At 43.7% G+C, this 14111-nt stretch overlaps 1 pseudogene; it reads right to left on the bottom strand.

The window, feature by feature from the left end:
* Window positions 1–769: 769 nt before the first annotated feature.
* Window positions 770–14111, bottom strand: part of LOC125536855 (putative carboxylesterase 7) — a 36248-nt pseudogene continuing 22906 nt past the window's right edge.

Raw genomic sequence — 14111 nt, 5'->3', positions numbered from 1 at the left:
CGCTCGCCCGCGGCTAGCAGTTTTTTGGCTTCTCATTCTCCGTCTTGAGCGGCCTTCAATTGCTCTTACAGTTAATCTAATGATCCTATTAAGAGGTGAGAAACCGTGTTAGCATTATTGCTATGTCATTATGTTTTCTCGATGGAGGGGAACATTACTAGGAGACGCCTTCTTGGATTTCTCCAGTTCGGCATTGGCAGCAGTTAGCTGGGTCCGATACTTTTCTAGTTCCTGAGATAACAGACTGTTCTTCTCCGTAAGCACCTGGTTATACAATGATCCTTAAATCAGTTGTATCAACTGCTTTAATTATCGGGGGCTACATGTGTATGACTATTAAATCTACACTTACCCGCATATCTTTTAGATGCTGGTCCGTGGCTCTGGCAAGCCCATCCCGAGCAGCTTGGATGTACGCATCGTCTGAGCTGAAGGCATCAAATGCCTCCTTCGAAAAGTCGGGGTCACGAAGAGTGGCCCTCCGATGACGATGATTCATGGCGCTCTCCACTTCAGAGTTTGGGACGGACATATCGTCTGAATCCTCTGTGGAAGGACAGTTCGGCGCCACTACCGTGCCAGCCCCCGTCCTTAGGGCAGGGTCCGGAACCTGACTAGTGGAGGCACGTCCGGCTGGATCCCCGTACACAGTCCGACGGATACTTTTCCTGATAGAATTCGGCGAATGGCATCATGATTTGATGTGGGATTAGAAGGTGTATTCTTGAAAAGAAAGCCTTACCTCTTTAACGAGGGCTCTGCCGTGTTATCATTTGCCTTCCTCTTCGAAGATATGCTCGGCGCGGGCGCCGTTCTCCTCGGACGCTTCTGGTGCACGTTGTGGCATCGAGCGCCTCCCCTTTGAAACACGAAATAGTGTGGTGGGTGAGGCATAGTACGGAAACTCTTTCGAAGAAGGTGTCTTTTAAATTACTCACATGCGAAGCAGGGAGGAGACCGGGGTAATTGGCAATGATGGGTACTTCCATACCATCGTAACTCGTCTGATAGAATACTCCATCCTCGAGCTCCACAAATATGTTCGGATCATCTTCGAATCCAGGGTCAAGGTCCCGGCTATGACCCTCTGGCTGGGGAGCGTGGCTATGGATCCCCTCGATAGCCTTCCGCCATTCCTGTAGCGAGTGGATAGGTTACTGTCCATTGAAAATAATTCAGGGAGAGGAGTAAAATGGTGGGATTGGAGCTTACCCAGCTGGGAGGATTATACATGAAAAATCCATCTCGACATTGGAGGCGAGTGAACTCCGCCTTCTCCGCTTTGTACAGTTCGGCTAATATTTTGACCAAAATGGCGGCGGTTTTCGGACCGTTCCGACCGTAGCGTGAGGCGTCATCTTTCCCATTATAGTGCCACATGGGAAGCCCTCTGTATTGGAGTGGTTGGACCCCCCGCACTATGGAGATCACCATTACCTCAACTATTGACAATTCGGACTGGGCGAGCATCTTAATCTTTCCCATCAATAGACTGATGATACGTCTCCAACGTATCTATAATTTTTGATTGCTCCATGCTATATTATCTTCTGTTTTGGATATTATTGGGCTTTATTATACACTTTTATATTATTTTTGGGACTAACCTATTAACCGGAGGCCCAGCCCAGAATTGTTGTTGTTTTGCCTATTTTAGGGTTTCGAAGAAAAGGAATATCAAACGGAGTCCAAACGGAATGAGACCTTCGGGAACATGATTTTTGGAACGAACAAGATCCAGGAGACTTGGACCCTACATCAAGCAACCAATAGGGAAGCCACAAGGTAGGGGGCGCGCCTACCCCCCCCCCCCCCAGGCGCGTCCTCCACCCTCGTGGGCCCCCTGTTGCTCCACCGACGTCTTCCTCCTATATATACCTACGTACCCCCAAACGATCAGATACGGAGCCAAAACCCTAATTCCACCGCCGTAACTTTCTGTATCCACGAGATCCCATCTTGGGGCATGTTTCGGAGCTCCGCTGGAGGGGGCATCGATCACGGAGGGCTTCTACATCAACACCATAGCCTCTCCGATGAAGTGTGAGTAGTTTACCTCAGACCTTCGGATCCATAGTTACTAGCTAGATGCCTTATTCTCTCTTTTTGGATCTCAATACAAAGTTCTCCCCTCTCTTGTGGAGATCTATTCGATGTAATCTTCTTTTGCGGTGTGTTTGTTGAGACCGATGAATTGTGGGTTTATGATCAAGTTTATCTATGAACAATATTTGAATCTTCTCTGAATTCTTTTATGTATGATTGGTTATCTTTGCAGGTCTCTTCGAATTATCAGTTTGGTTTGGCCTACTAGATTGATCTTTCTTGCAATGGGAGAAGTGCTTAGCTTTGGGTTCAATCTTGTGGTGTCCTTTCCCAGTGATAGTAGGGGCAGCAAGGCACGTATTGTATTGTTGCCATCGAGGATAACAAGATGTGGTTTTTATCATATTGCATGGATTTATCCTTCTACATCATGTCATCTTGCTTAAGGCGTTACTCTGTTCTTATGAACTTAATACTCTAGATGCATGCTGGATAGCGGTCAATGTGTGGAGTAATAGTAGTAGATACGGGCAGGAGTCGGTCTACTTGTCTCGGACGTGATGCCTATATACATGATCATACCTAGATATTCTAATAACTATGCTCAATTCTGTCAATTGCTCAACAGTAATTTGTTCACCCACCGTAAAATAATTATGCTCTTGAGAGAAGCCACTAGTGAAACCTATGGCCCCTGGGTCTATCTTCATCATATTAATCTTCCAATACTTAGTTATTTTCATTGCTTTTATTTTACTTTGCATCTTTATCATAAAAATACCAAAAATATTATCTTATCATATCTATCAGATCTCACTCTCGTAAGTGACCGTGTAGGGATTGACAACCCCTTATCGCGTTGGTTGCGAGGATTTATTTGTTTTGTGTAGGTGTGAGGGACTCGCGCGTAGCCTCCTACTGGATTGATACCTTGGTTCTCAAAAACTGAGGGAAATACTTATGCTACTTTGTTGCACCACCCTTTCCTCTTCAAGGGAAAACCAACGCAAGTGCTCAGGAGGTAGCAAGAAGGATTTCTGGCGCCGTTGCCGGGGAGGTTTACGCAAAAGTCAACATACCAAGTACCCATCACAAACCCTTATCTCCCGCATTACATTATTTGCCATTTGCCTCTTGTTTTCCTCTCCCCCACTTCACCCTTGCTGTTTTATCCGCCCTTTCTTTTTCTCGCTCGTCTTTCTTCCTCCATGTCTGAATCAAAAAGGGTTGGGGGTTCTCTCCCGAGATATAGTACTTTGGACAACCCTTCTATTCTCGCTAAGCTTATAAATAAGGATACTATGGAAAAACCTACCGGAGTTATCAATTAGAATCTTAATAATTTTGATGAAGATGATTCCGTAATTTTTCGTTATTTACTTGATGAATCTTTGAAAGATTCTTGGTATAGACTATAAAGGATCAGGGCTAGCTATGTGCCTCAATACCAAATTGAAATTTACTTAAAAAGCTTTTATATTACCCTTCCTTCTTCTTTTAAGCATGTCTTAGATTCCATATTTGAAGAAGGCTTTCTTGAAGGGCATGCCGTAGACACTTATGAGAAGATGAAAACCATATTTGGGCACCCCATGAATGACAAAGTTGAATCTACATCTCTTTTGCTCTCTTACCAAAACGAATCTATCAAAGAGATGAAGGCTAGCTTAGATACAAATTTCCGTAACATACTTAATCTTTATTCTACCATCAATGGCCATGTGCTTTACCAAAATAGAAAGATTAATTCCATAGATAGCAAGTTTGCTCTTTTATTCCCTAAAACCAAAGATGGCAATACCTAGATCTATCCTTACTTTTTATGCGTAGCTAGGGGCGTTAAACGATAGCGCTTGTTGGGAGGCAACCCAATTTTATTTTTATTCCCTGCTTTTTGCTCATGTTTAGTAATAAATAATTTATCTAGCCTCTGTTCTGGTTGTATTTTTTGTGTTTAATTAGTGTTTGTGCCAAGTAGAACCGTTGGGAAGACTTGGGGAAAGTCTTGTTAATCTTGCTGTAAAAAACAGAAACTTTAGCTCTCACGAGAACTGCTGCCATTTTTATTTGGAAAGTGCTATTTAGTTAATTCTTTCTGAAGATGATTAATAGATAAATTACTCACGTCCAGAAATTTATTTTAGAATTTTTGGGGTTCCAGATCTTGCGCTAGCTACAGATTACTTCAGACTGTTCTGTTTTTGACAGATTCTGTTTTTCGTGTGTTGTTTGCTTATTTTGATGAATCTATGGCTAGTAAAATAGTTTATAAATCATAGAGAAGTTGGAATACAGTAGTTTTAACACCAATATAAATAAATAATGAGTTCATTACAGTACCTTGAAGTGGTCATTTGTTTTCTTTCGCTAATGGAGCTCACGAGATTTTCAACTTTAAGTTTTGTGTTGTGAAGTTTTCAAGTTTTGGGTAAGGATTTGATGGATTATGGAACAAGGAGTGGCAAGAGCCTAAGCTTGGGGATTCCCATGGCACCCCCAAGATAATTTAAGGACACCAAAAAGCCAAAGCTTGGGGATGCCCCGGAAGGCATCCCCTCTTTCGTCTACTTCCATCGGTAACTTTACTTGGAGCTTTGATGAAAAACAGAAACTTTTGCGCCTAGGAGATTAATTTTCATTTTTAGCAGAATTGCGACAAAATACTGATTCCTTTTGAAGAATATTAATAAAAAAATTGCTTTGGATGTCCAAAATTTTCAGAATTGTTGGAGTTACAGAAGTATTAGAAATATCCAGATTTCAACATACTATTCTGTTTTTGACAAATTCTGTTTTCTTTTTGTTGTTTGCTTATTTTGATGAATCTATGGCTAGTATCGGGGGTACGAACCATGGAAAAGTTGGAATATAGTAGATATTACTCCAATATAAATAAAGAATGAGTTCACAACAGTACCAAAAGTGGTGATTTATTTTCTTATACTAACAGAGCTTATGAGATTTTCTGTTGAGTTTTGTGTTGTGCAGTTTTCAAGTTTTGGGTAAGGATTTGATGGACTATGGAATAAGGAGTGGCAAGAGAATAAGCTTGGAGGTGCCCAAGGCACCCCAAGGTAATATTCAAGGACAACCAAGGCGTCCCCTCTTCCGTCTTCGCCTATCAGTAACTTTACTTGAGGCTATATTTTTATTCACCACATGATATGTGTTTTGCTTGGAGCGTCTTGTATGATTTGAGTCTTTGCTTTTTAGTTTGCCACAATCATCCTTGATGTACACACCTTTTGAGAGAGACATGCATGAATTGTGATTTATTACAATACTCTATGTGCTTCACTTATATCTTTTGAGCTAGGCAATATTGCTCTAGTCCTTCACTTATATCTTTTTAGAGCACGGTGGTGGTTTTATTTTATAGAAATTGATGAACTCTCGTGCTTCACTTATATTATTTTGAGAGTCTCTAAACAACATGGTAATTTTCTTTGGTTATAAATTTAGTCCTAATATGATAGGCATCTAAAAGGGATATAATAAAAACTTTCATATAAAGTGTATTGAATACTATGAGAAGTTTGATTCCTTAGGATTGTTTTGATATATGAAGATGATGATATTAGAGTCATCCTAGTAAGTAATTTTGAATTTGAGAAATACTTATGTTAAAGTTTGTGATTCCCGTAGCATGCACATATGGTGAACCTTTATGTGATGAAGTCGGAGCATGATTTATTTATTGATTGTGTTCCTTATGAGTGGCGGTCGGGGACGAGTGATGGTCTTTTCCTACCAATCTATCACCCTAGGAGCACGCGTGTAGTACTTCGTTTCGATAACTAATAGATTTTTGCAATAAGTATATGAGTTCTTTATGACTAATGTTGAGTCCATGGATTATACGGACTCTCACCCGTCCACCATTGCTAGCCTCTCTAGTGCCGCGCAACTTTCGCTAGTACCATAGACCCACCATATACCTTCCTCAAAACAGCCACCGTACCGATCTATTATGGCATTTCCATAGCTATTCTGAGATATATTGCCATGCAACCTTCAACTGTTCCTTTATTATGAAATGCTCCATCGTTGTCATATTGCTTTGCATGATCATGTAGTTGACATCGTATTTGTGGCAAAGCCACCGTTCATAATTCTTTCATAGATGTCACTCTTGATTCATTGCACATCCCAGTACACCGGCGGAGGCATTCATATAGAGTCATATTTTGTTCTAAGTATCGAGTTGTAATTCTTGAGTTGTAAGTAAATAAAAGTTTGATGATCTTCATTATTAGAGCATTGTCCCATGCGAGGAAATAATGATGGAGGCTATGATCCCCCCACAAGTCGGGATGAGACTCCGACGAAAAAAAAGAGGCCCAAAAAATGAGAGAAGGCCCAAAAAATGAGAGAAAGGAGAGAAAGGGCAATGCTACTATCACTACACAAAAAGACACATCCGTGACATTTTGGGCCGAACGAATTTTTTTCCTGTCATGCTTTTCACTTCTATGACGATAATTGTGACAAAACCCGGTATCATCATAGATGTGGTGGGCTCCTACTTCTATGACAAAAAATCATGACAGAAAATGGGCTTTTCGTCCTGGGCGGGCCGGAGACGCAGCTGCATGACATTCTTTGGGCCATCCATGATGGGAAAAACCGTGGTAGAAGCGAGGGCGAGGAAAATATCGGTAAGTTCCCAGTTACACTGGGTGGTCGGGGCTGAGCGGTACGCCACACCCCTCCCGTTGAACAGAACCCCCGTTTCGACCGTAGCGCTCCAACACAAGTCTGTTTCCTCCGTTTTGCGGTATGCCACACCCCTCCCGATCAACAGGACCCCGTTTCGACTGTAGGCACTCAAACGCAAGTCCGTTTCCTCCGTTTTGCGGTATGCCACACCCCTCCCGATGAATAGGATCCTGTTTCGACCGTGGCCGGTCGAACAGAAGGCCGTTTCCCTCGTTCTGCGATACGTCAGGCCTTGTTTCGATCGGTTGTTCCGTCCGAGTCAGTTGGTTCCCGACGAACACGACACAGTTTCTCCATTCTGACCCAGTCGGTAGGCTGCCGATGAACAGGACGCCGTCGCTGCCTCTCCATGCACACGAGCCCTGGCCGTACGTATGCGCGAGTAGGTGTTCGAGACCCCGCCAGTATGTACATATGTGGCCGTATTTACTTTCTTGCACCCTGGTTGTACGTACGTGTACATGCTACGTGCACGCCTCTACTACGACACGTTCCCTTCCTTACTCGGCCACGGTTTATCACTGCAGCCTGTAGGCAGATTGATCGACCAGTATGTACGTACACGTTCGCGACCAGAATGACAACGCTACGTACGCTTCTACCAGGTGGGTCCTGACTATCAGGGAGGATAAGGAGGCACTTCCTTGCGTGCGAAGATGTAGCTTGTGGGTCCCATCAGTCAGGGGTGAAACATATTTTTTTCATGAAATACAGTGGCCCGTTCGGTGGGTCCCTGCTGTCAGGTGGAGGAAAGATTATTTTGTGTGTAATAAGGAGGCACTTCCTTACTGTGACCGTGGACCCAGCTGTCAGCCTCTCCATGTACAATACTCTTTTGATGGAAGTTGTTCCTTGACCACATTGACCACGCCATGCCGAGAGCACCAAGGAGATGGAAGACAGCGAGGCCTAGGTAGGGGACGATGCAGAGCTAGGAAGACGCGGTAGTGGATGCCCACGCGGAGAGGAGTACGAGGGTTGACTGGTTTGGCTGTGGTGTGAGGCTACCATCGCCACGGAATAATAAGGGGTGTGGGTGAGTAGGGCGATGGCCTGGCCAGCGATGGGAGTAGTAGGGGGCGGCGAGGCCTCCACGGCAGCACAGCTGGCCACGGGAGGCAGGAGCAGGCGGCACGACCGGCGCTGGTTTGGGCGGGGGAGCAAGAAGACCAGAGGTCGAAGAAGCACTACGGCCGTTGGATGGACATCGTACGGTTACTGGAGCTAGAATCATTCATATTGACTAAGTTAACAAAACCCTCCGTTCTCGTCAACTTAGTAGGCCCACAAGACAGCCTCCCACTATGGTGGTTCCCAGCTAGCGGGTGGGGTATTAATTTTTTTTGTGTGTTGACCATGCCGCGCCGAGCGCATCCAAGGTGGTGGACGAGGGCGAGGCCCCGGATAGCAACGAGCCAGATATGGGAAGACGCGGGAGTGGATTCGCAGACGGAGAGGTGTACGAGGGTTAACTGGTTCTGGTGCGGTGTGGTTTGGCAGTCAATGGAGAAGAATAGGAGGTGTGAGGGGTGAAGGGATGGCCTAGCTGGCGGTGGGGTAGCGCTTCATAGTGAAGCATGCTAAGCAGAGCTGCTAGTAGCACGAGGCTGGAGTAGATGGTCCCGGCGGCGCTGAAGGAAGAAGATGAGAGATTGAAAATGGATGCAGGTCATTGGATGTCAATCCAACGGCTAACAATGTCAGAATCATTTGTTGACTAAGTTTACAACGGCTTACGTTCGCTTAGACTTATTGGCCCACATTTCAGCCTAAAAAATTGTGCCACATATTCAACCCATTTTTTCAGAATTTACAGTCAAGTTGATCTCTTTTTTTGAGAATTACAGTCCATTTGCTTGGCTGGGTGAACAAAAAATGTAGTGTCCATGCGGCCCATTTTTTGAAACTACAGCCTATTTTCACTTTCTCGAAATACACGAATCTGCTGCCTGGCTGAACAAATTGTGTAGTGTCCGTGCGGCCCATTTATTTTTTTCTAAAAAATTACAGGCCATTTGCACTTTCTCGAAATACACGATTTTGCTGGGATGGTTCTAATTATAATGTTGGATTGGGCGCAACAATGTTATCAAAAAATAAACAGGGCCTGAGCATTTTGTTATAAATATATTTAAATACTAAGTGATTTATTATTACATTGGTCCTTAAATCTTACCAAGCTTTTGTACACAATCACCAGAATTTTCGTTGCCTTAATGTAAAAATATCTAGGATTTTATTGTTAAGAAATTATTTTTATATGTTAATAAGATGTGGGATATTGTTTTCTTATATATGTAAGTATCTGTTAAATATATGATGACAATAACAATAATATATAATAACATATAAAATAATTTAAATATATATAATATAATTAGAAGGGAAACATAAGTGGGACCTTCTTATATACAAAAATAGAACAGACCTCTGTGTTTTCTTTAAAAAATACATAAGTTGGGCTGCCGATGTTTTAGGAAAAAAAAACCTCGGATGGGAGGTCCATAGGCCGGTCGATACATGAAGACCCTTAAGGAAATACAAACGGGCATGTCGTGGGCTGTTCATGTTAAAAAAGAAAGATTAGACGGGGCAGCCCACAACCCAGCTGATACTTGTTGCCCCACTGATAATAAATGATACCTGCCAGCTCCCCGGCTTCGTTGTAAATTTATCTCCTTTAGTAACTACGTTCAAGCACCTCAAAAAAATGTAACTATGTTGACAAACCCGTGGGCCCCAACATCAGTATAGCATTAGGATGAAGTATTTTTTCAATGAGGCATTTGCTTGCGTACGGCCATAGACCTGGTGGGTCCCAACTGTCTGCCTCTCCACGTACAATCCTCTCTAGTTTCCTCTCGTTTGTTCAGCATGTTCACAATGGTAGACAGCGGCACCGTGGCGAGCACAAAAAGGTGCAGGACAAGATCGAACCACCTGAGGCAGTGCCTTATTTCTACCGAAACTACTGAACTAGCCCAGTTGCCAAGTGACACTACCCGACCGCTATTCCACCCGGGTTCGATTCCACCTGATGTAGGGAAAATATCTCCATTTTTTGCCTCTGCCATTACTGACATGTGGGTCTCCATTGTCATCTACGCGCACCACGTCCAACACTTGCAAAAACTTCGTCACTCGTTTTCTCGGATTTTTCGCACACTCGACATTGCGTGGGCATTTTGAAAATAGCAAATCTTTTTGACTATGCATCACATGAAGATGTGTTATGCATAAATGTTGACCTGCATGATGTTAACTGGCTGGTAGTTCCATTTTCGACCATGAATAAAACTTCCAACATGATGTTATCCATGTTTGAAAAGGGCGTGTTAATATAAATGCTTTGCCTCTGAAACTTGCAGTTTCTTATCTGAAACTGAACTTGTAGTTTCTTATCTCAAACTGAAACTTGCAGTTTCTTCTATGAGAATCACATTGTCTGCACTTTTATACTCCTATGAAACTACATTTTGAAGTGCTAAAAATACATCTCTAGAAGTCAAAAAATACTTCATATGCTCAATACTACAAATCTGAAATTCAAAAGACATTCATATCTGAAAGTAATCTCAAAATACACAACATAAAACACAATTCACAACCTGCGAATACTGACAACCCTAAGCTCCTTCTGACAATTCACAACCTGCCCGACTATTGGGCTGGGGGGTGTCAGTGTCAAAACCGGCGGATCTCGAGTAGGGGGGCCCGAGCTGTGCGTCTAAGGTCGATGGTAACAGGAGACAAGGGACACAATGTTTACCCAGGTTCGGGCCCTCTCTATGGAGGTAATACCCTACTTCTTGCTTGATTGATATTGATGAATATGAGTATTACAAGAGTTGATCTACCACAAGATCGTAATGGCTAAACCCTAGAAGTCTAGCCTGTCTGACTATGATTATGAGGAGATCTGTCTACGGACCTAGCCCTCTGGTTTATATAGATACCGGAGGGATCTAGGGTTACATAAGGTCGGTTACAGAGAAAGGAATCTTCATATTTGGACGCCAAGCTTGCCTTCCACACTAAGGAGAGTCCCATTCGGACACGGGTAGAGTCTTCGGTCTTCTCATCTTCACAGCCCATGAGTCGGGACCATGTCCAATAGGTCGGACGCCCGAGGACCCCTTAGTCCAAGACTCCCTCAGTAGCCCCCGAACCAGACTTCAATGACGAGGTGTCCGGCACGCAGGTAGTCTTCGGCATTGCACGGCGGGTTCCTCTTTCAACGATTTCAATGTGATGTATTCGGCCTTCCATTTAATGTCATGCCCTTCGGCTACCATGCCTTCCTGACTTCAGCTTCCATGTGGCGAGCGAATACGAGAGGTCGGGGTATTTTTGCACATACCACCCTAACCATACAAGAGAGGTGCCTATTTAAAGAGAATAGATCTCACATCCATTCCACACCCCGCGGAAAAATCCTCAGAGCTTGCTAGGCAGAACCACCCCAACATGGCTAACGCTCCCAGCTCTTCCTCTCGTCCCCACAGCTCCGAGAAGGGTGATTGGGAGAGATGCTCCGTGTCTTGCAGTCAGCTGTCGAAGCTGCAAAAATAGGGCTTTCTTCCCCCCGCGGATCTAGTCCCTGTACGAGCAGGGCTGACCTCCTTCAATGGCGGGGTTCAGGCGGAGGACTTTCCCAGTCTGTCTAGGGGGAACGAGTATGCTTTGTACCCTTCTTGCTAAGAGGCGTCGGATTTCCAATCCATCCCTTCCTCCGAGGACTTCTAGAGTATTATGGCCTCCAACTGCATAGTTTCAGCCTGCCTCCATCCTGGACATTGCGGGTTATGTTGCTCTATGCGAGCTATTCCTAGGTTGCGAGGCCCATTTTGATTTATGCAGAAGACTGTTCTGCCTCGTCCCTCGTAATCAAGGGGGGTCAATATTCGAAGTGGGAGGAGCCAAAGTGTGGTGCATCGTCGGGACAAGATACCTGTCTGGCACGCCGAAGAAGGCTTCCGAAGAGTGGCCTTCCGAATGGTTCTATATTGACGACGTCGCTCTACCTGACCCAGTCCGAATGGGCCTCCCCGAGTTTTCAAGTGCTCCATTGAAGAAACGCCATAGCTGGCGTCCTCAAAGCCTCGAGGAGGAGGATAGCGCAGAAGTCAGTTGCTACCTCTTGAGCACTTGTGTTAGTTTTCCCCTGAAGAGGAAAGGGTGGTGCAGCAAAGTAGCGTAAGTATTTCCCTCAGTTTTTTAGAACCAAGGTATCAATCCAGTAGGAGGCTACGCGCGAGTCCCTCACACCTACACAAAACAAATAAATCCTCGCAACCAACGCGATAAGGGGTTGTCAATCCCTACACGGTCACTTACGAGAGTGAGATCTGATAGATATGATAAGATAATATTTTTGGTATTTTTATGCTAAAGATGCAAAGTAAAATAAAAGCAATGAAAATAACTAAGTATTGGAATATTAATATGACGAAGATAGACCCGGGGGCCATAGTTTCACTAGTGGCTTCTCTCAAGAGCATATGTCTTTTACGGTGGGTGAACAAATTACTGTTGAGCAATTGACAGAATTGAGCATAGTTATAAGAATATCTAGGTATGATCATGTATATAGGCATCACGTCCGAGACAAGTAGACCGACTCCTGCCTGCATCTACTACTATTACTCCACACATCGACCGCTATCCAGCATGCATCTAGAGTATTAAGTTCATAAGAACAGAGTAACGCCTTAAGCAAGATGACATGATGTAGAGGGATAAATTCATGCAATATGATAAAAATCCCATCTTGTTATCCTCGATGGCAACAATAGAATACGTGCCTTGCTGCCCCTACTGTCACTGGGAAAGGACACCGCAAGATTGAACCCAAAGCTAAGCACTTCTCCCATTGCAAGAAATATCAATCTAGTAGGCCAAACCAAACTGATAATTCGAAGAGACTTGCAAAGATAACCAATCATACATAAAAGAATTCAGAGAAGATTCAAATATTGTTCATAGATAAACTTGATCATAAACCCACAATTCATCGGTCTCAACAAACACACCGCAAAAGAAGATTACATCGAATAGATCTCCACAAGAGAGGGGGAGAACTTTGTATTGAGATCCAAAAAGAGAGAAGAAGCCATCTAGCTAATAACTATGGACACGAAGGTCTGAGGTAAACTACTCCCACTTCATCGGAGAGGCTATGGTGTTGATGTAGAAGCCCTCCGTGATCGATGCCCCCTCCGGCGGAGCTCCGGAGCAGGCCCCAAGATGGGATCTCGTGGATACAGAAAGTTATGGCGGTGGAATTAGGGTTTTGGCTCCGTATCTGATCGTTCCGGGGTACGCAGATATATATAGGAGGAAGAAGTACGTCGGTGGAGCAACAGGGGGCCCACAAGGGTGGAGGGCGCGCCTGGGGGTAGGCGCGCCCCCTACCTTGTGGCTTCCCTGTTGGTTGTTTGACGTAGGGTCCAATTCTCCTATATCTTGTTCGTTCCAAAAATCATGTTCCCGAAGGTTTCATTCCATTTGGACTCCGTTTGATAGTCCTTTTCTTTGAAATCCTAAAATAGGCAAAAAACAGCAATTCTGGGCTGGCCCTCCGGTTAATATGTTAGTCCCAAAAATAATATAAAAGTGTACAATAAAGCCCAATAATGTCCAAAACAGAAGATAATAGCATGGAGCAATCAAAAATTATAGATACGTTGGAGACGTATCAAGCATCCCCAAGCTTAATTCCTGCTCGTCCTCGAGTAGGTAAATGATAAAAACAGAATTTTTGATGTGGAATTCTACTTGGCATAATTTCAATGTAATTCTTCTTAATTGTGGTATGAATATTCAGATCCGAAAGATTCAAGACAAAAGTTTAATATTGACATAGAAATAATAATACTTCAAGCATACTAACTAAGCAATTATGTCTTCTCAAAATAACATGGCCAAAGAAAGTTATCCCTACAAAATCATATAGTCTGGCTATGCTCTATCTTCACTACACAAAGTATTTAAATCATGCACAACCCCGATGACAAGCCAAGCAATTGTTTCATACTTTTGACATTCTCAAACTTTTTCAATCTTCACGCAATACATGAGCGTGAGCCATGGACATAGCACTTTAGGTGGAATAGAATGGTGGTTGTGGAGAAGATAAAAAGGGAGAAGATAGTCTCACATCAACTAGGCGTATCAACAGGCTATGGAGATGCCCATCAATAGATATCATTGTGAGTGAGTAGGGATTGCCATGCAACGGATGCACTAGAGCTATAAGTATATGAAAGCTCAAAAAGAAACTAAGTGGGTGTGCATCCAACTTGCTTGCTCACGAAGACCTAGGGAATTTTGAGGAAGCCCATCAT

Source organism: Triticum urartu, chromosome 2A, assembly GCF_056163025.1.
Source record: "Triticum urartu cultivar PI428250 chromosome 2A, HENAU_Tu73, whole genome shotgun sequence".
Taxonomy (NCBI): domain Eukaryota; kingdom Viridiplantae; phylum Streptophyta; class Magnoliopsida; order Poales; family Poaceae; genus Triticum; species Triticum urartu.
Note: the sequence above shows the minus strand (reverse complement) of the source record. Positions and strands in the feature narration are given on the sequence as shown.